The sequence below is a fragment of the Serinus canaria genome, chromosome 4 (assembly GCF_022539315.1).
Source record: "Serinus canaria isolate serCan28SL12 chromosome 4, serCan2020, whole genome shotgun sequence".
Taxonomy (NCBI): domain Eukaryota; kingdom Metazoa; phylum Chordata; class Aves; order Passeriformes; family Fringillidae; genus Serinus; species Serinus canaria.
The window spans coordinates 68,395,418-68,419,949 of NC_066317.1; the positions used below are offsets into that span (position 1 = coordinate 68,395,418).

The 24,532-nt window shown below is 48.1% G+C and overlaps 2 protein-coding genes across 2 annotated transcripts in view; both read left to right on the forward strand.

Moving 5' to 3' along the window:
- The window catches only part of PTPRA (protein tyrosine phosphatase receptor type A), a 520,615-nt gene that overhangs the window by 146,678 nt on the left and 349,405 nt on the right, over nucleotides 1-24,532 (forward strand). The window lies entirely within an intron of this gene.
- The window catches only part of ADRA1D (adrenoceptor alpha 1D), a 44,695-nt gene that overhangs the window by 1,663 nt on the left and 18,500 nt on the right, over nucleotides 1-24,532 (forward strand). The window lies entirely within an intron of this gene.

The window sequence follows — 24,532 nt, forward strand, 5'->3', positions numbered from 1 at the left end:
TGTGTCAGAGCCTGCAGCACAAATCCTGACTTCCCAGGGTGGTGCTGTTGTGCAGGGACCTGGAGCAGGACCGGGTATGATCCATGAGGGTGGTGGTGGAAGATCCCTTGTGGTTTTCCAGGACTGATCCACCACCCCCAGGAGCCGTGGCCCTGCTGTAGTGCCCATGTGCTCATTTAGGGCCGTCTCTCGTGTTGTGCTCTAAAGTTTTGGCAAGTTGGTTGTGAAAAGGATGCTCCCCCCTGCGTGCAGGGGAGGCTGAGCAGGCACAGAGCCCACCAGGGATGTGTGTGAATGTCCCCTTCCAGCACCAGGGACCCAGGATGTGCAGGGAAGCCAGTGCTCCTCATCCTGACAGCAGGCACGCAGCTCAGGGGACCCGATTAACCCTCTGGAATGCTGCAGCTAAACCTGGAGCTGGGAAAAACGAGATTAAAATAATTCCTGAGTATCAGCAGCAGCCTTTGCACAGAGCTCAGCAGAGCAGGGAGGTCTGTCGTTCCATCTGCCAGCTGGGACCCACGTGTCCCACAGCCCATGGGGGACTCGTGTCCCACCAACCCTGCAGCCAGAGGAGCATTCATCACAGCTGGGGCTGCACTTTTTCTCAGGGTCTTTCAAATCCTCTGGCTCGGGGCTGCCTCTCAAGTCAGTGGGAACAGCATCCTGGCTGCGGGACAGATTTTGACCTGCTGAGGTTTTGAGCTCCCTCCAGCACTGGGGCTGTTTCCCTGGGCTGTGTCCCCAGGCACAGCTGGAGCCCAGGGCTGTGGGATGCTCTCCAGTGGGATAATCCCCTGGGATTGATGGTGCCTGGAGAGCTGAGGTGTCCCTGGAGTGGTGAATCAGGGCTGTGTGTGTCTGCTGTCACCCTGCTGCTGTCTGGTGCCTCTCCAGTGTCTCCTGTGGGTGAGGGTGGTGTTTGGGGAGGTTTGGCTCAGCTCTCCACGGGGTCAAATCATTGCTGTGAGGAATTTTCACCCTGTGGGAGCATTACAGTTGATGGTACAACTCAGGCAGGGAGCAGTAAGGCTGCACTGAACTCCTCTCCCTGCAAGACCTGGGATGAATTATCCCATTTGGCCATGCCTCAGTTTCCCTTTCAGTGATCAGGTGCATTGGGGGGAATGGAGGGGAGGTGGTGTAACCTGCAAATAAACAGTTTGGGAACTGTGGGGCTCAGGGAGATGCCAGTCCTTGAAGGCTGAGCCCTCTGAGCAGCCCCACTCCGGTATTCCCTTCCTTGGCCAACCAGGGCAGGAACCAGCTCCAAACCTCATCTGCACCTTTACACCTTAAAGTCATGACATCACTGAATGATTTGGGATGGAAGGGACTTTAAAGATTATTTAGATCCAACCACCTGACAGCCTTCCAGCTAATGAAGCTGGAAATCGGGATCCTGTTCCTCTGAGTTACTCCCAGTACTTTGAAACCGAGAAGGAACCTCAGGGAAATACTTTTCAGTAGTAATTAATTAATTAATTAAAAATTAATTTAAAAAATTAATTTTATTTTGTTTTACCATATCTGTTCTGCCTTGAGACCCTTGTGCCAGCTTCTCTGCTGGTAGAAATCAGACAAGTCTAAGGAGGCACACTGATTTCCACCAGCTAAAAATCCAAACTTCGTTCTTTGGGTGCCTCCCACGAACCCATTTGCTTCCTCCGAGCACACAACTGGCCAAGTCCTTTATAAACACAGCTTTTGATCTTTACTTCCTGCCATATTATATGTATAATATAAACACAGCAAAAGTTCATTTATTTTATGACTACAAAATATGCTGCCTCCGATTTCCCCTCCCTCCCCTTCATTAATGGCAATTTCCTATTCAAATCTGAGAATCCTTCAGTGCTGTCAAGAAGGGAACAGAAACTTCTAATCTTGGATTTTGCAGCTCAGGAGACGAGTCTGAAACTTGCAGGAATCAGGAAATTTCACTGTAAATCCACAAGCTGAAACATGCTGCAGCCAACTCTGCTAAAAAAGAAGGTTGTAAGTGGTGAAGTAGAATGGGTTTTATTTATTTCATAAGACAAAATTAGGTGAAAGAATTCGGGACCAACAGAAAATTATATTGATGCACACTTTAAATGAAAGTAAAACTCCCATGAAAAACAAAATAACTTTCAACTGAAGAGCAATGTATTGTTGTAAATTGGAATTTATTAAAATTCAGAGACATTTCAAATTGAGCCTTCAAATCGCATCCAAGTGAAATGAACACGTGATCTGTTTTCTTCTGAAACTATCCAAATATTTTGACTTCTTTTTTTCTCTCTTTGACATGAATTTGCAGGAAGTCATCATTGAGTCACACTGCTCACTGATGTCTGATTAAAATTTTTAGTAAAATTAAATTTTTCAAGTGACAAAAGACTCTCAGCTCCACTTTAAAGGCCTTCAGCACTCGGAAACTTCGGTCCTCAGTGCCTCTGAGTGTGCACACATCCTTGCCACTCTGCAGAGCAGCTCCCACATTTGTTACACAGGAGCAATATTTGTCACATGGGTGTTGAAAAGCTGAAATAACCAAATTTTCAAATAATGTGTGTGCCAAATGCTGTCAGCCATTCCTCCATGCTCACATAATCTACAATGATTTCTCTTTAAATCAGCCCAAACTCCCCGATACCCCACACTCTGTTTGTCAGCTGAGTAATTTAACTCCCTCTTGGGTGTGTGATCACAGTCCCTGAGCACGGGGTGTTATCACCAGCAGTTTAAATACAATTAGCAGCTTCTGTGGCTAATGAGGATCTTTAGCAGCAGGTTGTTCAAGATGAAATCCTAGTTTGTGGTTTGTGTTTGGGTCCTGTCTTTGCCGAGAGCAGTGGAGCTCTCCTGGGGTGCTGGGAGCTGCTTCTGGGGTTTGTGGCAGGGTTCCTGCTCCCTGAGCAAACACCTGCCAAGAGAATTTAGCTGGAGACTTCTCTGAGATGTAGGGCCAGGAGTTTAAGGCTGGTTTGTAGCATAGAGTTCATCTCCCTTTGGTTGTGGAGATGCTCCAAGGACTGGGGCTCCGCTCTGGAGACAGGCTGGGAGAGCTGGGAGTGCTCACCTGGAGAGGAAAAGGCTCCAGGGAGAGCTCAGTGCCTAAAGGAGCCTCATAAAAGGAGGCAGAACAACTTCTTATATGGGCAGAGAGTGATAGGACAAGGGGCAGTGGTTTTAAACTGACAGAGGGCAGGGTTAGATGGGAGATTGGGAAGAATTTCCTCCCTGTGAGGATGGTGAGGCCCTGGCACAGGGTGCCCAGAGAAGATGTGGCTGCCCCTGGATCCCTGGCAGTGCCCAAGGCCAGGCTGGAGCAACCTGGGATAGTGGGATTTGTCCCTGCCCGTGGCAGGGGTGGTGTTTCTTCCAACCCAAACCATTCTGTGGTGATTCTATGACTACAAAAACATCCAGGCACAACAAATGAGCTGATGGTGTCTGCACTGCAGGTATTTGCAGAAAAGTGGGATATTTCCTAGTCTGGATTTTTTGCTCAATGAACTCTGAGGGCTTTTTCAACTTTAACAATTCCATGGCTCTATAGAGGCTTCACTGGCTCTTCTGCTGATGGAAAATCCTGTTAAATTTAGGTGCTGAGTTTGTCCTTGTAGTAGGACATCCATGCCAGGTGGTCAGGGAACCAGAACCTCCTACAGGTACATAGTACCTGCTTTCTGATCCAGGAGGATGGAAGTAAGAGTAGGAGGAGGGATGGAGGCCTGATTCCCATCACTCTTCAGCTGGAGAGCACCTGAAGTCAGTATGAGCTCTCAGAGAGGACCATCCCAGGAGTGGAGGCCAAGACCTTCTCCATCAGCACCTCAGAAGGATCTAGGAGGAAACAGCCATCCCTTGGGATCAAGGATGGCCTTGCTGGTACCCAGGATGGTGATTTATGTACCTCAGTGCCTGAGGTTTTTAAGCATGGTCTAGTCTGGGCTCCCATAGTGGGCTCCCATGTTTGTTGTTCTTTAGATTTGGCCAGAAATCAAGGCTGGTGTGAGAAAGAAAGACACGTAGTGAGAAATGAGGAAATACCATAGTGCCACACAAGGGTGAAGGCCACAACCCAAGGCTTCCTTTACCATGAGCATCCACAAGCAGGATGGACAAGGAAAGCCTGAAGAGATCCCTGAGCATGGATGAAACCCTCCAGAGTGACAGTCTGATCTTTGCCTTGGGTGGGTGGCTTGCTGGGTTTGCAGTGGAAGCTGCTGCTCCTTTCCAGGTATGATGCAGAAGAACAGGAACTGGCTTTTCCACCTGCACCCTGAAGGAAAGGCAGCTGCTGCACCAGCCAGGCTCTGAAAGGTCTCCTGCAAGCCAAAATATAAATATATTTTGAGTTGCTCTTTGACAGAGGGCAGGAGCCCTTTCACAAAGCATTTTGCAAAGCTGCAGCAGTGCTCAACTCAGGAAGAGCCACTTGTGAAATAAATGATGGGGACAACACTGTGAAAGCATGTTTCATGAGAGATCATGTTCTGGTAGGAACTGAGCATCTAATTCTACTCTGATAAAAGAGCATTTAGCATGGTTTTCTAATAGAAAGAGGGTTTATGTTATCACTTTGTGCCTGTGATGAACTCTCCACCTGATGAACTCTTTTGTGATAGAATCACAGAATGGTTTGGGTTGGGAGGGACCCAAAAGTTCATCTCATTCCACTCCCTGCCATGGGCAGGGACACCTTCCACCAAAGCAGGTGGCTCCAAGCCCCATCCCCTCTCCTGCCCTGGTCACACTGCTCTGGATGGAGCCCATCATCAACCCCAGTCGCATTTCAAAATGTGCTAAAAGTGCTCCAATATCCCAAGTTCCTATAAAAATGGACGGATGGCTGAAGGACTGAAAACTCCTGTACTCTCTCTGACAGAAGGAAGGTTCAGAGTGAGCTCAGCACCTGGTTAGACACCAGAAAATACTAAAATTCTACCACAAGACACAATCCCAGGAAAAAACCAAACTTCTATAGTGCTGTTGTGCACAGGAGGACCTGATTAAAAAAAAAAAGGTGATTTGAAAGCAGAAGGATAAAAGTACATTTAATTACTTTGATAGTCAGGGCAGTTCCTTTATCTCCTGAAATTTACTGAGTTATGGTGGAAGTGGCATAACTGATGTAGAGAAAGGAATGCAAATTGCTCTGGAATAATTATCTGTGGCCCAGAGCATCAGATCAAAGTGGAACAAGAGCAATTAGGATGAACCATGCCATTTGCCACATGTCCCCCGTTGGTCCTGGTTCACAGGAACCACACATGGATTAAAAACACCAGCAAAGACACTGCTGGTGTCTATAGCTACTGGCACCGAACTCTGGCTGGATTTATTGAACACCTTCCAGGAAAGAGGAACCACAGGATGTTCCCATCAAATGGGCTCATGCCAAATTGCCATAAATCCATGAAATTATAGGGGATGGATGGATGGATGAGTGGATGGATGGATGGATGGATGGATGGATGGATGGATGGATGGATGGATGGATGGATGGATGGATGATGCTGGATGGCTGTGATGGATGGATGGATGGATGGCTGGATGGATGGATGTATGGATGGATGGATGGATGGATGGATGGTGGATGGATGGATGGATGGATGGGTGGATTGATGGATGATGGATGGATGGCTGGATGGATGGATGGATGGATGGATTGGATGGATGCTGGATGGATGGATGGCTGGATGGATGCTGGCTTGGATGGATGGACTGGGATGGATGGACGATGGCTGGATGTGGATGGATGGATGGATGGCGGATGGATGGATGGATGGATGGATGGATGGATGGATGGATGGATGGACGGATGGATGGATGAATGGATGATTGATGGATGGATGGATGGATGGATGGATGGATGGATGGATGGATGGATGGATGGATGGATGGATGGATGGATGGATGGGTGGATGGATGGCTCTTCCAGCCCATCTCCCTTTCTCAGGAAGAGAACACTTGGCCCCAAACCATTCCTGAACTATTTCAAGACTATTCTTAAAGCATTGAAGTGAGGGGAAATCCATTGTTTTCCCTGACAAATTTTGCTTTTGCTTCAGCAGCCCTCAGATGTGATTTCTGCTTCTCTTTTTCCCATGCAAGAGCATCCGGGCTGTGTAGCAGCCTGCCACAGTGTCATTCCTGGGGCATGACAGCAGGGATGTGTGCAGTGGGAAAGGCTCAGGGACCTGCAGAGATGTGCAGCCACATTTCCCTCTGGGGGAACAGTGGATTCACCTGCAGGAATTGTGTCTGTCTGGAGAAACTCTGTGGAAAAACAATCTGGGAGCTGGGTTTCCCTCCAGGGAAAACACATTTCCATCCTGCAGGAGGGGCACAGGAGGCAATTCCAAGTAGGCACATGGATAACAAGCCTATGAGTAAATCATGCAGCCAAAGCATTAGCCAGTGTTGAGTCCCTCCAAGTGCCCGAGTGCAGAAGACACCAGGGTGCAGAAAAACAGGGAAACACTCCATGTTGTTTGGAAATAATCAGCCAAAAACTACTCCTTGGAGCCCAAGTGTTTCCTACCCATTACCTGTGTGGGAAGCCAGGGGTGGACAGAGGGGCTCAGTGCAGATTTTGCTGTCATGCTTTATTCTGGACCTCAGCTGATGATTTGGACACCCAGATTTGAACATCTGCTCTGCTTCTGCCTGGCCAAAGCAATGCAGTGATTGGAGGCAGGACCCAGATCTTCCACAACTTGTGTAAGGGATTATTCTGCTTCCAGTCCACCCCCTCCACCACCAAATAAAACTATTTAAAGCCAAATATCCATTTTTATATAGCAGAGTCCTGACGCATCTCGAGGCAGTTGCTATAAGGAGTGTACCACAAACAGGGAAAAAATAGACCCTGAAAAAATTGAAACTGCTGGGATTCAGTGAGAAAAATGTTACAAAATCTCTCAACAGGAGTTTTGGAACCAATACCAGAATAAACCACATAACAGTAAATTCATCTATATTAAGCTGGGTTTGATGGCTTTATTATATTTGGCAAAACCAGTTTATTTCCTTGGGAAAGCAACCTGAATTATCTCCTGATGGATCAACAGGAGTTTTACCTGCTGTGATTACTGTGCTGTATTTTAGGTAGGGCTGATGGCACCTTTTAATATTATGGGACCCTTCTGGGATAAAGTCTTAGTTTTTGGTGTCAAACATTATCTATCAGGTGAAATTTTCCATTCTTTGTAACAAGCTGAGTTTGTTCTGCCAACTGTGAGACAGCATGGGATGGACACACCTGTGAAAGGTGATGGGCAAAACACAGATTTAGGTTCTTGGGGTCTCTATCCTTGCAGCTACAGAGCAGGAGATTTATTTCCATCATTCCTTAGAGGATAACTTGCTGTATTGATTCTCTGATTGCAGTGAATCAGATTTGTTCACTGATTAGGATTTTTTCACTGAGGTTTAGGAAGAATTCCTTCATGGAAAGGATTGTCAAACACCAGCAAAGGCTGCCTGGGCAGTGGTAGAATCCCCAGCCCTGGGGGGATTTAAAATCCATGTGGATGTGGCACTTGGAATGGTTGGATTTTGTGATCTTGGAGGGCTTTTCCAACCTGAATGGCTCTGTGATTCCCTGATTCTACTTCTGCCTGCCCTGTGTTCTCTGGTTTGGTGCTCTCTGAAGCTGTCACATGGAAACAGAAGGCTGCACTTCTCCCTGCACCATAATTTATGGGTGAGATCAGCCCAGGGCTGGATTAACTGGAGTGGCTGGAACAGGAGATGGTTTTTAGCTGCTCCTAATGAATAGCCTTTCTCCAGGAGGGCTCGTGGCTGATGCCTTTGGAGCCAAGCCCAAGAACCACCAGATCTGGTGGCAGGAAACCAACTGCCAGCTTGATCAAGAGAGGGCATTTCCTCCTCCTGGGCAGCTTCCAACCCGAGGCAATTCACAGCTCAGTCATCAGGGTCCCTGAAATGCATCTTTTATTTTTAACCCCTCCAGTAGCTGGGGGAAAAAAGAAAGAAAAGAGAAGAAGAGAGAAATCGCACGAGCGAAAGCAAGAGAGCCAGGAAGAGAAGAACAGAGAGACCGAGAGAGAGCATGGAGGGAGGGAAGGGAGTGATTGAGTGATAAATGGAGGGAGGTCTTTCGTGCGTGTCGGGATTGCGAGTGAGGCGGTTCTGAGGTATGTATGGTCTTACTGGGGTGGCGCGTTCCTTTGTTTCCTGCATTCCGTCCTCCGTCGGTCCGGCGTGCACTGCCCTGCCTGCCGTCCTTACCGGCCTTCCGTCCTTCCTTCCAGTCCTTGCTCAAGGCGGTACTCATGCCGTCCGGCCGTCCTTCCTCTTACTTCGTGCCGTGCTTCCCCTTCCTTCCTGCGTCCGTACCTTTCCGTCCGTCCTTCCGTCCGTCCTGCATTCCGTCTGCCTGCCTTGTCTCTTCCTTGCCTTCGTCCGCATTAATTCCGTCCTTCCTTCCTTCCTTCGCGTCCTGCCTCTTCCGTCCTTCCTCCTGCTCCTTCCTTCGTCTTCCGTCCTTCCTCCTTCCTGCCGTCCTTCCTTCCGTCCTTCCTCCTTCCCTTCCTTCTCTGCCTTCCTTCCTTCCGTCCTTCCTTTCCTGCCTGCCGTCCTTCCTGTCCTTCCTAGCCTTCCCTTCCTTCCCTTCCTTCCTCCTTCCGTCCGTCCTTCCTTCCTGCCTTCCTTCCTCCCCTCCTCCTCCTCCTTCCGTCCTCTTCACGTCGGTCCTGCCTCTGGGTCCGGCCTATACCGTCCCGTCCTTACATCCCGGATCCGTCCCGCTCGGTGCCTTCTTCCCTGCCGGCCTGGCCGTCCTGCTGCCTGCCTTCCTTCCCCTTTCCCTTCCGCCTGTCGTCGCCTTCCGGCTGCCGTACCTGCCCTCCGTCCTTCCCTGCCCCGTCCGATCCCTGCCAAGCCTTCCGGCTTCCTTCCTGCATTCCAGTCCTCTCCGGCCTCCGCCTTCCTTCCTTCCGGTCGGACCTTCCGGCCGGTCCGGCCTCCGTCCCTTCACGTCCCTTCCTTGCCTTCCGTGCCTGCCGGCCGGCCTCCGTGCCCTGCCGTCCTGCCTTGCCGGCCTAGCCGACGGCGCTTCCGGAATGGCAGGACAGCTAAGACGGCCAGGAAGGAAGTCGCTTGCATTCTGTTTGTTCCAGTGGCCTTCCCTGTTGTTCATTGATGGCATTCAGTTAAGGAAGATCAACAGGACTGGCCCCAGACAGCTCTTTCCAACACAAATCTGCCCAAGAAGTGTGCCTGGAGCTGTAGGAACATGGGATTGTTGGTGCCACTTGGTTTCAGGACCTGGAATCAAACTTGCTCCTCTTGTGTCCACCAGTTTGTTTATCTGTCATGGTTTATGGGATCTGTAATTCCCCCAGTGAATCAGAGGCTGGAGCAAATCACAGGGGCTTCCCTGTCTGATAAACTGGGTTAAAGAACTCCTGGCTGTATTCCCCTGCAAGGCTCTGCAGTGTAGGACTGCAAATACTGAGAAACCCAAAAAAAAAAGCTACAAACCTTCAAAAAAATGTCCATGATGGGGAAAAAAAACAGGCCTGCAAGAGATCTCCAATTAAAGGATCAATTATGCAAACACTGAGCAGGGAACAGCCCCCACTGCACAAGGATCTGGCCCCAGACTCTGTTGGAAGGGCTGTGCCAGAGCTCAGTCCAGGAAACAGGGGCATTGAGGTGGGGAAAAGATAAAAAAGAAACTTGTTTGGAATTGGGAACAATCATATCCTAAGCCTAAAATTGATGGTTTGTAGCATAGAGACGGTGAGGAATGGGGAATCTTTGTGGCAGTGAGGCAAGAGGGGCAGCAGGACCAGGAAAGGGACAGGAGTCTCCCTGCAGCAGGAGGATGATGTGGAGCCAGGCACTGCTGAGGGGAGGATGTCACCAGCACAGTGGGCTTGTGTCACATCTCATCCCTGGCTGTTTTCCAGCTCAGGTTTCCTCAGAGCAGCTCCACAAACCACTGAGAAACAGCTCATGAGTAATGGCAGGGATCGTGGAGGGCACTGACCCCAAAATTCAGGGACTCAGTTTTGAGCAGAAGAAGCTGGAAATGGTGATATTTCCTGTCCTCTCCCCTGAGTGCCCAGCAGGAGACCTGACACCTGTGTTCTCCCCCAGCTGTGGTCTCAGAAAGGCAATTTGGAAGGGCATGGGGCACACAGAAAACACAGCAGTGCTGGCACCATCAGCTGCCCCTGGTCCTGGTTTGAGAGCAGAGGATTTGGGTTCAGAGCTGCTTCCAGCTTCTGATCCTCAGCCTTTGAAGCCAAGTTCTCTCAGAGACACTTTCCAAACTGCACCAGAAAAGGTTTTCAGCCATGGGCTCTTTCTCTTCCCAGGGTTCTTTCCATAGGAATTATCTGGAAAGCTGTGAGGATGCAGTGTGGAGTCCAGCTGGCAGCCTGCCATGGACTTGTGGGCATTTGGGGAAACAAAGCAGAGTGACTTTACATCTCAGGGTTTGTTTCCTGTGTATTCCTCACTCTGAGATTATTATAGAGTCACAGAATGGTTTGGGTTGGATCCCAAATATCATCCAATTCCACCTCTTGCCATGGGCAGGGACACCTTCCACTGCCCCAAGTGGCTCCAAGCCCTGTCCAACCTGGCCTTGGGCACTTCCAGGAATCCAGGGGCAGCCACAGCTTCTCTGGGCACCCTGTGCCAGGGCCTCACCACCTTCTCAGTAATGAGAAAGAGAAAGAAGAAGCAAAGTGAAGGATTTTCCAAATATTGCATCTTTCCCTCTCTTCTGCCTTGCAAAAAAAATGGATTATTTGGGATTAAATCATGCTGTGCCTCACTTCCAGTGGCACCACACAGGTGCAGCACTCCTGGGCTCCTTGCAGACTGATGTATCTGAGATCCCTCATGATGCACCAGCCCATCAGTCAGGAGCTTCAGCCTCTTCTGTGTCAGGGGCTGTTCAAACAGTAATGTTATTTCTAGACTGGAGCAGCTCACACTGGTGGATCCAGATGGATGTGGGAGGCAGGAGAGCAGCCTGTAGTATCTGCATGCAGGCAGATTGCAGTTTTGCCAGCATTTCGGCAAAGGAGTGGTACAGATACTGGCAGAGAACTTCTGCTCTCCTGGGAAAGCCACCCAAGAGAAGGGAACAATTCCCGTTGCATCTGAGCACGTCCCTTGCCACCACCTCCCTGAGTCCCCTCCCCCTTCTCAAGGGATCAGTGCTCCCTTCTCATCCATGGTAGACAAGGAATGGAATCATTCCTGGTGTGCAGGCAGACACAGAAATTGGGACCAGACTCACAAGTGAAGATTTCTGAGGAGAGTTGATGTCTCATCTCCCATTACTGTCCGTGCCTACAGAGCCTTGATTGCTCACCCAGCTTGTGTTGCAATTTCTTCCCTGAAATAGGCCCAGTGGCATCCCTGAGGTTCATGAGGAAACCACATGAGGTTTTGGCTGCAAAGCAGGATGGAGAGAAGCTCCATGCTCTTCTAGAAAGACATCCAGGGTCCAGGAGGGACATCCCAGGGCATTTATCTCCAGTGGCACAAGACACATGGACAACCTCAGTGTCTGCTTTCAGATGACTGCATTGCACCCTGGATTGCTTTCCCAAGAAATTTTAAAAAAACCCAGACACTCTCGTGGGAAATACATCCAGTAACCTCCCCACACTGAAATTTCATCCTGTCTCCCAAAACCTGGAGTTTGGGGTCAGCCCTGCACCTTGGTACCTTGGCATGTCAATGCCTTTCTCTCAGATGCACCTTTCCACAGGCGGGTTCTGGAGCTGTGTCCTGAAAATTAAAATAAAGGGGTCACTGCTGCCTGCTCAGATGGCCTGAGAGGAGCCAGCCTGGCTTCCTCCACACTGCTGCCAAGCACTGAAGGACACACCTTTGCTTCAGTGCAGCAGCAGTAGGAAATATGTACAAAAGCCTCTGAAGGAAAGGCTTAAATTTTGCTGAGAGAGAGAAGACAAGTCATTTATGTGAGAGAGAAAAGTCATTTATGTGATTTTACTGGTCTGACCTGACTGTTTCTTCTGTAGTCTTTGTGGAAAACACCAACCACTCGTTTTTAAAATTTTAAAAGTTTAATAGTAATAAAATGGTTATAAAAATAGTAATAAAATTAGAGTAATAAAAATTTGGGCAATTTGGATTAGGACAATATGAGACAATAAAAACAAAGAGTTACAGATGGTCCAGGTACCTCTTTCTGGGCAAAATAAGCCCCAAAAAGGACCCACATTAACAGAGGATTAACCCTTAAAAGCAACAGCCTGTTGCATATTCACACCTCATCCATGATGCATAAATTCCATTCAAACCCAGGATTCTGTCTGGGCAGTGTCAGCTTCTTCCTCTGAATCCTGACGGCTCTTCAGGGCTGAGTGAGGCAGGAAGAAGTTCCTTTCTTCTGATAACGGGGCAGTAAATTCTTTTTCTCTGAAAGATTCAGGTGTCCTGTGGCTGCTATCTCAGTGGGAGTACCTCATTCCTCTCTTTAAAAAGTATCTTGCATAGCACAGTCTCTATTATAACATTATGTTATAACATAAAACTATATTTAACACACTACTTAAGGGAAATAATACAGCATAATTTTCTAACATAACACATATAATATTCATTTCCATATTTGTCATAAGCCAATCATAAAATACACATTTTTCACAATTTCCATCACTTGACCTGTGCTCCAGGAAAGCAGGATCCCACTGACTTTCTCAGCAGATGAAAAACGTGGATTTCTCTGCCAGTTTGGCCTCTCTGTTTAGGACAGGTAGTGACAGGAAGGTCTTGGACAGGGTGGTGGTGCACACAAAGTTCCTCCTATCCCAGCCGTAGGTCTTTGCCCACCTGCTAATGCTGAGATGTGAGAACCACAAACACACAAGGCCAGGTTGGATGGGACTCAGAGAAACCTGGGAAGTGTCCCTGTCCATGGCAGGGGGTTGGAGCTGGATGATATTAAATCCCTCCAACCCAAGCCACTCTGCAATTCCATGATTTTCTGACACATGTGATGCTCAGACTCATCCTGGGATTCATTAACGACCCCAAAGCTGCTGCTCTCCTGCAGGAAGGATCCATGAACTTCCCCCAGAGGTCAGGGGAATGAGGACGTGGGTGGTTTCGTTTTCCTGCTGCAAGGACAGGGCAAGGGAAAGTATTTACACTCAAAACAGAACTTTCCCAGTGTCTGTGGCTGCTCCAAAGGCAGGGAGGGATGGGGGCTGAGTGGAGAGTGTTTACATTAAATGGGGCCATCAGCCTGTCAGGATGAATTGCACCCGTTCAGCTGGAAAAGGTCTGTTCCTTCCCTGTGCACTCTCCCTGCACACCCCTCAGCAAGCACTCAGAGAAACCACAGGTGATTAAATTAACAGCCTAATGTATGGAACAAAAATAATTTGCTCCAAAACCGAGCGTTTACTGCTCAGAGCAGAGCTGGGTGACTCACAGCAGAATTCAGATCAGCCATTGGAGAGCAGCACTGCAGAAATATGATCACGTCTGCCATCCCACCAGGTGCATTGGGACACCCTCAGGTGCCTTCTTCCTTTGTAGCTCTTCATCTTCTTCTCCTTTTCCTGATTCTCCTCCTGTCTCTGGCTCTGGTGGCAAATACCATGGGCAGTGGTGACACTGGGAGAAAGGATTGTCTGTCTCTGCAAATCCCCATGGATCAGCTGTGATCCCATTCAAAACCACATGGGCTTCATGTGTGTGCCAGTCCCTGAACCTCTGCTGCTGTGCCTTGGGAGAGGCCATTCTGGATCTTACTGCATCCAGTTCCTGGAAATTTTATTCCTTGCAGCGGGAACAGATCCGTGTCTCCTTGCAAATTCATTAGTTCTCTGTCCATGTCATCTTCTTTAAGTAATTAGATTCCTTTCTTGGATTTCACCCTTCTGGCAAACAACTTCTTAGAGGTCTTCTCCGCCTCTGTAGGCCCTTTTTGTTGAATCCATCCCCCCTGATGATTTTCTCTGTATTCCCCCACTGATCCATCTGGATTTACTCCCCTTTAGGTCACTGGGTGTTTTGGGGGACCAGCCTTGTACTTCACACTCAAACTCTTGAAGATACAGCAGAAAAAGTGGGTGTCTGGGCAAGCAGCTCTGTGTGGTAGTAACCCTGATGTCCCTGTTAGCAGTGATCCTGACAGATCACACTTCCCACCTGAGAAGAGAAGCACCTGGGCTGTGTGGTGGATGTCCCCCGGGGCTGCCTCTGCCCAGGCTTTGCATTTTGGTGCTCTGCTGGCTCTGGGTTTGGACAATTCTGGGTCAAGCCACAGAGATCTCCAAGAGAAAGTGTCCAAAAATTTAATGGTTGCTCCCTGCCATGCCCAAGCTCATGCTCAGGGTTGATTTCATAAGCCTGAGCATAAGTTAATTTCATCTTTTTCACTGCTGTTTTGCTCCATAAGGGATTTTCCTTAAGATCCTTCTTCCAAACTCAGCTGGAAACACCTCCCCAGGTCACTGGAGGAGTCACACCTCGAAGCCCTGAGGTCCCCATCTGGCAGTGCTGAAATGGGGATGAAGAAATGCTGCTGCCCTGCCAGATGTGAGGATGTGATTCATCCTCCCTCTCCAGCACTGCCTGATGGTCCCCATGGGGACTGGCTCAACCACCTCAGCAAAGTGGTCTGGGAAAGTCCATTTTTCTGTCTCCCCATTTATTTCTTGACACTTCAAAACACCTTCCTCTCACTCTTGTCCAGCCCAGGACTGACTGCATTTCAGGTTCATGGGGGACTAAGGCACCTTTATTTTATTCCAAGCTGCCTCATCAAGGAGACAGCTCTACCACACACCACTGGAAAAGGTGTCAGAGTCCACGAGAAATCACTTTGCTTGTGAAGAGACAGAGGGACTGAGCCAGCTGTGGGTGAGGAAACCCTCTTCAGGGTCTGGCAGGCACCCAGGCCATGCTGTGGGAACTTCTAAGGGCTCTGCAAAGCAAGACACTGAATTTAGGTTGTCTTCTTCCTTCTCAAGGTTAAATTCTTGCTTTTTGAGTGGCTGTTGGTCTCCACCCCACTCTGAATGTCTTTTTTGTCCCAGTTCTGCTGGTGCTAGGCTGGTCACTCAGAAAAGTTTCAGCACTAGCAGGTTTTCCCTTGTTTTCATCCTCTCCTTGGTTGTCCTTATTGCTTTTCCTCCATTTAATTCCCTGCAGGAAGCAGAAACTCTTGTGGCAGGTTTTGACAGGTAAAGTGGAGTTTGGGCCCTGCAGGTTTCAGCAGAAACCACCAAGTCTGACATCAGTGCTAAGCCATCCATTCCCCCAAATACTGGCACGGAGTAAAACCAATCCCACTAGGCAGATGTTTCCATTAAATTTGGGAATGTCCACAAAACCACTCAAACAAAGCCCACAAATGGAAAGCAAATTGAGCTGTTTATTGCCATTTACAAACAGGAAAAAAACCCCAACAAAACAACCCAAACAAACAGCAAAACAACAAAGAATGCAAGGATGTGATCATTTGGGAACAATTCGTTATTTGTTATTCCTACTAATAAAATCTATTTGGACTGCAGTTTTGTCCAGGAACATGAGGGTAGGAGCTGGATTTCCTATTGTAAAATGATGATTCCTCACTCCAAAGAGTTCACTGCTTTGTTTTTGTGAGTTTAACAGTGCAAATCATTGACCTCTGGGTACCATTAGTTTGTGGGGCTACCACAGCAGATGCACAGAAGAATATCAAGCATTAAAATGTCTATGTTTTCAATGAAAAGTTGGATAATGAGAACGTGGAAGCACCCAGGGGAGGTACAGAAGGCTCATAATGGTCCTTTAGCCACAGATTTAGAATCTAGAGAGGGGAGAGTTGGGCCAAAAGAAAATTAAACTCTCTTTTTCAAAATTACCCATAATTTTCTATTTCCTCTTGAGTGTTGATTAAGTTTGGTTTGGTTTGTAAACTTAGATGTAAGAGAATTTTAGTATAAAATACTTTGACATGTGTGTTCCTCCCTACCCCAAAAGAGAAGTTTTGCTTAGAAAAGTTTCAATATTGAAACTTCGCCTTTGTTTTTCCAAATTCTTTCTTTCTCTCTCATCTGTTTTGGCAAAAATAATTTGATGATTTTTCTCCACGTGAAAATTTGTTTTTGCCTCCTCCAATATGTGAATGAAAGAGGCCACCAGTAAATTTATGGCACTGAGTCAGGATCAGGCACAGGGACAAATCCCTGCCAGTGTTACCTCCAAATCCCTCTCTGCTGCTCTGGGCATGGATGGCATCACCCAAACCTCCTCAATTTGGCCAGGCTGGGACAGCAGTGCCCCAGGAGAGCAGGAACAAGGGCAGGTTCAGGACCTGGGAGATTCCCAGGCTGCAGGGCCAGCCCATAACTTGGGCTGATTCCCCTCCCTCAGTGGGAACATCCAGGGATTTCTCAGTGCCAGGACATCAAAGAGGAGATTATAACCAGCTGTCTCACAGGCCTAATTGATAGCAGGCCTCTTGATTCCACAAGGAGGTCTCTGAGGGAACCAAGGGAGGTCCAAAAGGACAGAAAAGGATCGTGGATGTTCCAGGGTGTGAGCAGGGCAGAGACCACCTCCATCCCAGGGTCTCCTCCAGGGAGAATCTCCCAGCTGGTTCAACCCCTCTTCCTTCCTTGAGGACAGAGAGTCCTTCAGTGGCCTCTGGATTGATTTGTCACCCAGGGGAATATTTTCTGTCACCCAACTCCTTCGTCTTGTTTTTGTGGCCCAGTGCAAGGGCAGGGCAGGATGTCAGAGCAGGCTGGGGGATGAAGGGAGAGCAGCCCCTGGGGTGCTGGGGGAGGAACAGCTGGACACCACCCAGCCATGTGTCCACAGCCTGGGAAGCCAAGGGCATCCTGGGCATCCTGGGCTGATCCCCAGCGTGGGCAGCAGGGCAGGGGGATTCTGCAGGTGAGACCCCTCCTGCAGAGCTGTTCCAGCCCTGGGACCAGTATCAGAAGGAGCTGGAGCTGCTGGAGAGAGCCCAGAGGAAGCCACAGAGCTGCTCCAGGGCTGGAGCCAGGCTGGGAGAGCTGGGGGTGCTCACCTGGAGAAGAGAAGGATCCTGGGAGAGCCAGAGCCTCTTCCAGTTGATATATGGTCTCCTCCAGCCAGGTCTCACAAGCTCTTGGAGATCCATTTCACACCCAAGGTAGCTCAGCTACTTTAGAAGGCAAAAAATCAGCAGGATGGCTTCTGTGGCAGTGTTGGAAACAAAAAGGTTTGAATAAAAGGCAAAATAACAAAACTCTTTACACAGAAAACCCAAGCCAGGTGCAAGAGGTTCTTGTTCCTGGTAAAACACCTCACAAAAGCCACTAGTTCCTTTGTTCTCTTCTTTTTCTAGTGAATTGCTCAAGTGGGACTTTTTGGCTTCTGTCCCATTGGCCATCCTTAAGTTTGAGGTGAAGTCCCCCAGATCCTGTAAGATGCCTTTTCCACCTAATTGAGGAGAGAAACTTCTGGGCTTTTTTCCTTTTTAAGGAGAACAAGGGTAGTTCTGTCACTCCATCAGCAAAGGGCACATTCCTACATCCAGTGTCTACAGGGGGCTTTTAAGGAATATGGAGAGAGGCTCTTTACCAGGGCCTGTAATGACAGGACAAGGGGCAACAGTTTTAAACTAAAAAAGAGTAGGCTGAGATTGGATTTAAGGGCAAAATTTTTTTACAGTGAGGGTGGTGAGGTCCTGGCACAGGTGGCCCAGAGAAGCTGTGGCTTCCCCACCCCTGGGAGTGCCCATTTTTCAAGGCATGATTTGACCATCTCCAATAACTGAAAAAACTTTCTTCCAACAGAAGGTGAAATTGTCTGAGCGAAAGCATTTTGTCCTCTCTTCTCATCAGAGACCAAAAGAATAAGAGATTCAATTTGCCATTGCTTGCAGCATTTCTGTTCTTCCAAATCAGTGGCCAACTTGATTCCCATCCATCCTGGGGAGGGAAGTGTTGACTTTTCCAGCAGCCAGGAGTGCAGGGCTGAAATGTTTGGTGGCATCCGTGCTGCTGCAAAGCACAAACCTGCCTCTATTTGCATTTTCAAACCCTGGAAATGGCTATTCCAGCTCCCAAATTGGTGGATTGGCTGCCTTCAGGTGATTGATTGCATCTCTTGCCTTAAATTGCTGGGAAGTGATGCGTTAAATATGTGAAGAATGAGCTAGAAAAAAGAAAAGACCATTAAGGAGAGGTTAAAGTGGGAATTAAGCAGAGGTTAAAGTGGGAATGGAGAACAGATCCATCTGTGCAGCCTCTCCCTTTCTCCTTCATTGATGAGCTGCTCCAGAAGGTCCAGAGCTCCCCAGTGCCAACCCAGAGTCAGCAATAAATGCAAACGGGTCACGTTGGATCTTCCTGCTGTAATATCTGGGCCATGGACTCAGCCTCCTGCACTTGCCACTCTCCTGGCTGCAGTGGCCCAAAGTGAGTGACACATTTATGCAGAATTTATGAGATTCCCAAGTAGCTGCTCTGGATGCTGGCCAGAGAAGGAGGATTCCCTTGGGAAACGCCAGTTGGAAAACCAAGCGGAAACGTCCCAGGTTTAACAGCCTCCACTTCAATCACTCCTTGTAGCTCCAGGGCAGCCCTTCCGTGCCAAGTTTCCATGGCTTTCTTACCATGCAGCCATCAGAGTGAAACCTTGGCAGCTCCAGGCTAACCCGGGATCAGCTCCTGGATCCAACGCCAGTAACCTGGAAGCCCTGAGCATCCTGGCTCCAGAAAGGGTTTTCTTGTGCTTCAAAGCTTCCTGCAAGTATGTTAATTTGGAGAGCTTCAGGACACTCCAGATAGCCAGATTCATGAATTCCAGGGATTGCAGGGCTTCCATTGCCTGAGCTCCTGTGTGGTTCAGTCCAGGGAAAGCCCAGGGAATGTACTTAGCTAAGGAGTTTGCATTTTTACAGAATCCATAGAATTCACAGAATTCACAGAATAACCAGGTTGGAAGGGACCTTAAAGATCATCAAGTCCAACCCAGCCCCAGCACCTCACCTAAACCCTGGCACCCAGTGCCACATCCAGGCTTTGTTAAACACACCCAGGGATGGGGACTCCACCACCTCCCCAGGCAGAAAATTCCAGAACTTTTTCACCCTTTCAGTGAAAACTTTTTCCTAATACCCAACCTGTATTTCCCTTGGTGCAGCTTGAGACTGTGATTTTCTGCACTGTGATTTTCTGATTTTCTGCACTCTGTGGCTATGGAAGCTTGGGAAAGAGGAGAGGGCAGGCTGTCCCACAGTGCAGATCTCTCTAGTGGTGGTTGACTGCTGCCATGGTTTTCTCCATGGATTTACAAGTGTTTCCATGTCAGCTGGTAGTTGTCAGGTTCCCAGGAATCCCTTCTAGACAACAGTGTGCACTGCAGGTTCTATGAATTCTTTTTTTTTTTTTTTTTTTTTAATTCATAGTTCCTCAGAAATTTTAATTGATTTTTTTTTATTGTTGCTAGGTTGCTTTTTTGAGTTTTTGGGGTTTTTTTGGAAGAAGACAAATATCAAACAGTGAAATTCCCCCCAAACCACACATCTGGATTTCCAGGTAGCTCTGTTCCTGAGCATGGGTTGACACATTCTGCAAAAGAACCAAGTCTTAACAGCTCCATCTCATCACAGGGATTTGGGCCACTGGCTTTGTGGAATTGTAGATGGCTGGGGATGGGAACTGTCTTAAAAGATGATCTGGTCCCTCCCTTGCCCTCAGGTTAGAGGAAATAGATCTATAAGAGGAGCATGTGGTGGAGCATTTCTGTCACATGGGAATTTCTGGCTGTCCTGATGTTATGAAACTGATTGCAGTGTGCAAATCTGCTTTTGCTGCTTGGTGTAATCCAGGCAGAATCTGCATCACCACAAGTCAGTTATCACTGAGGGAAAAGCTTTTCCATCTTACAGCAGTGCAAATATAGAGTGTGTGACACAAATTCACCCAAAATCCAATTCCTGATTAATACTTCAGCCTCTGCTGCCTCCTCTTTCCCAAGAGCCCCATTGCCCCAATCTCAAAAGTGACTTTGTTTATCCCAGACTCCCATACACACAACCCACACCTTCCATCCTTCCAACATCCTCACCCTTCCAGCTGTCTGAGAATTCATCTGGGATCCCTGGAGCCTGTTTTAAATGGGTGTGCTGTTATCAAGGAAGGACTCTGAGCTGACATTCCCATTTCTTTACCAGGTCAGGAATGACATGTCAGTCTTTCATCTGTCCATGTTTTTCCCTGTGCATGGATGAGGCCACATCCGTTCAGCAGCTTGCAGTTTTGCTTTCCAGAAGAGATTTTATTTGGATCCAGGATGTCTCCAGGCTCAATTTCATGCCTGACAAGGAGCTCCTCCTTTTCCTCTCAGACATGGACTTAACAGTGTTAGGCAGGGTATTGATATTTTGTAGGTACTTTAAAGAGATATTAAAGATGTTATCAGACATGAGCAAGCACAGCTCAGCTATGAGCCATTGAGCTGGGAGGACAGCAGAAAAAAAAGAAATCCACCTGGAAAAACTCATCCCCAGAAATTCATCATGGGGCAGGCACATGGCTGTGTGCAGTTTGGAACTAAATAAGCCCCATGTTCATGGAAAATTCACCTGTGGAGTGAAGGGATTTGGGACTTCAAGTGTAACAGGAGGATCCAAAAACACTCAGGGGTGCAAGGGAAAGCATCACCTCCAGATATCCAAGGTTAAAGGCAGAGGTGCCAAGCCTCAAACACTTTCTGATTTGGGGCCCATTTACAGGAACAGGAGCCCAGACAATTTTTCTTCACCCCAACACACACAGAGGCACATCCAGGTTTTAAGAGCTTGGTTCAGTGGGAAAAGCAATGGGGTTTTTATGCAGCAGAAGAGTTGTGTGGCTGCAAACAGTAATTCCTGCCCTGGTCCTGGCTGCCTGGGGTCATGCCCTCTGGAATTCAGACCACAGCATCCCCCTGATGCTGTGGTCTGATAAATAATTGGGATTGGCATCCATTGGCATGTGCAAGTGGAAGAGCTGGGATCAGGGGACTTGTGTGCTCTCCTCTGGAGGCAGATGGCAGAAGGTCACTCTGTGCCATCGGGCTTAGCCCAACATCCAGGTACACTGGGAATAAACTGCATTTATTGAGGGCATCCTCAGCAGTGGGGGCTTGGGGACAGCAGGGACACAAGGCCAGGGCAGGCTTTGCAAAGCCCCTCAGAGCTGCAGCTGGCCCCTCAGCTCAGCAGTCTGTTGTTGATTAGTTCTTATCCCTGTCACAGTCTCACAGACCCTGAGTTCTACAGCACTTCACTCCAACAAACTAAAAATGGAACCCCATCTCTCTCTCTCCAAGGCTTTTTAAGGATAAACTGTCCAGTTAAGAAATGACACCTCAATTATTTTTACTTTTAACCCAATAACCAACCACCTGTGCCCACAACGTGAACTTTTTTATCCAATTACACAAAAACACCCAAACCCATGGAGAAGAAGGTGAAGAAGAAGGATCAGCCTCCACCTTAAAATCTCTATCTGAGCTTTATATGTATATTACTACATTCTAAATCCTTAAACTCTGAGTTTTCCACCCTGTGATATCACACATTTCTATTCCAACTCCCCACCCACAATCCCAGTTCCGTCATTCCATTTTGGAAGCTTCTCCATGCTCTCAGGTCAATGCAGTGCTCTCCTGGGGGTCAGAGCCTGGCAGCACAAAAGTCTGAAATTCTCAGGGGTTCCAGCAATCTCTGTGTTTTCTCAGGGCCTCGTGTACCCCCTTTGCAGCCATCCAGGATGAGTCTGGCACTGCAGCTCCAGCTGGAGAGCTGGCACTGAGCAATGTGTGTGTTTGTTGGCCTGCAGTGCTTGTGAAGATATTCCCTGAAAAAGAGCCATCCCTTTCTCTCCTAGCCTTGGTGCTGACCTGCTTCCCAGGGACTTTTCCACCTTCACACTCAGCCTTGTGGCCCATCTCTTCTGTAGCTCATAATTGGCAGCCTGGCCACTTCATCAGAGATACATTTGTATTTTAATATTTTCTGAATATTAATTTTAGTTGGGAATGTGGAGCAGCTCCAGCTCTGCAGTCTGGCTGAGGAGAGCAGCCAGGTTTGGAAAGAACCATCCCTCAAGGTGGGATGGTGGCTGTAACCATTCCCTCACACTTTGTAGGTCCAGGGGACATTCACCCCAACTGAGTCACGGGGGGAACAGCTCAGGGAGAGGGATCCTGAGGAGGGAATGGAGAAACAAGGTGATCCCCATCCCACCTGCAGGAGAGGCAGCACTGGGATGGAAAAGGGTTTGCCAACTGCTTGCAGGCAGGGCTGCAAGGGGTTGATTTTCCTCTCTGGGGCATGGCCAGGGATGAGCTCCTGCCCTGTGGCACCTGTCCCTGAGAGTGAGGTGTCACCACAGGGAGGAAAGCACAGGAAAGAGTCACTGGCAGGTGCTGCTTCCTTGCCCCGACAGGGAACAGAGAATATTTTGATGGGGATCTTCAAAAAGTGTCCCCAGAGAAAGCATTAGGTGTGAGAAGAGGAAGGGAGATGTTTATTTATAATAAGCTTTTTGGGTTTTTGAGGGTTTTTACTTCTCTTGACCTTGATTATCCATATTCTGCTGGATTGAGAGGGGAAAGCTCACACATCAGAGGAAAGGCATGTTAATAGAAAAGCTCTTTTTCATGATGATTTCCATTAATACATCTGCTTTTCCAGCTCCTTGGGGGTGCTTAGAACCACTCCCAGGTGGGCTGTGTGTCCCACAGACACAAGGCTGTATCAGCAGTCAGACACCCAGCACCACAGGGACAGCCCAGGCTGCTCCCCACAGCTGTCCCCAGAGCTGCAGGGCAGTTTCAGCATCTGACAGAATCACCACGGAATGGTTTGGGCAGGAAAGGACCTCAAACATCACCCAGTGCCACCTCTTTCCATGGGCAGGGACACCTTCCACTAGCTCAGGGTGCTCCAATCCCCATCCAACCTGGCCTTGGGCACTGCCAGGGATCCAGGGGCAGCCACAGCTTCTCTGGGCACCTTGTGCCAGGGCCTCATCACCAACAAAGAGAGGAATTTCTTCCAAACATCCAGTACTTTGAATGTCACACATTGATTTTCTCAGCAGAACAAAAAAAAATAAAATGGAGTTTTACTGTTGCTGGGACCTGAATGACTGCTCACAGCTGGCTCAGGGCCCTGCTCGTGGCATTCACAAGGTCCTTGCAGACCTTGACACCTGTGTCAGCAAGTGGCAGCAGCTTTCTTTGTGAGGAAGGGCCCAGAAAGGCCTCTGAGTGCTTCTTTCTTCCCAGTTTTATTTGCTCTGGGTAATTATTGGTGCACCCAAGGATATTAAGCCTGGACGTGAGAGCTCTGCTCTCAAATATCAACAGTGTAGTTCATGGTAATTAATTAAATGCTGACATGATCCCCCAACAAGCAAAACCTTCATTATGCTCAAATTAAAGCCCCTGACACAGATGCTTGACTCACTGTCAGTGCCTCCAAGTGCAATGGAATGCATGGAAATGCAAACACCACAGCACACGTGTGGAACACAGGGAGAGATCCTACAGCAGGGAATAAAGGTCACTGCTACTCCTAATTAAAGCAGGTTCTGGAGCAGACAAGCAGTTTCTTAAACAGTTCTTGCCCTTATCATCTCTGCAGTTCTCTGTGTCAGGAGAATTTTTACAACTTTTTTATATTCAAGACCCACCACGTTTTGGGATGGAGTTCCAAGGTTTGGAGGGACTGCTCTGACTGTCTGCAGTGATTCACAGACACCTGCAGCCCTCAACACCTCATTCAATAATTTTTTCAAGTCCCCCATAACTCAAAGACAAGTTTTCTCCCTGAAGAGACACTCAGCATTAACTCAGGACTGCAAATAATGGAGAATCCCTGCCTCCAATTATGTTTTTCCCAATTGTTTTAAATCCTTGCTATAACAAATGGCTGCTTTCTTCCCAGAGTAAATTTATCTAGCTAGAACTTCAAGCCATTAAATTTTTCTACCACTCTTGGCTAGATTAAAGATATGTTTGCTGTCAGGAACAGCTTCTCCTGTATTTCACCATGAAGTGTGAGCAAATCACTTCAGTTTCTCCTGGGTAATGCAAATACATCAAAATCCTTTAATCTCATGGTCTAAGTCAAGTTTTCCAGACCTTTGAGTGCCTTGTAGAGCTCCTCAGAGCATTTTCTGACCCCTTGGCTCCTTTTCTGCTCTGTGGGCACAGAAAAGGGATGTGATTTTCCATGTGAGTAACCTCCATTTTCAGTCTTTCTTGGTCTGGTTCACCTGCTCCCGTTCTTGGCATTTTATGATCTGAGCATGAGTTATTTTTATAAATTCTGCGTGACATGTTGCTCCTAGGTGAATCACACCTGTCTCTTTGCCATCAGCACTGACAGCCATTCTGTGAGGGAGGTGACTGTAAGAGCAAGTCATCCACTTGTTCCTGGAAGGAAAAAACATTCCTCCAATGAATCATTTCTCCAAAATTTTAGCACGTGCTGCTGCTCAGGGTGAGCACAAATACTGACCCAGAACTGACA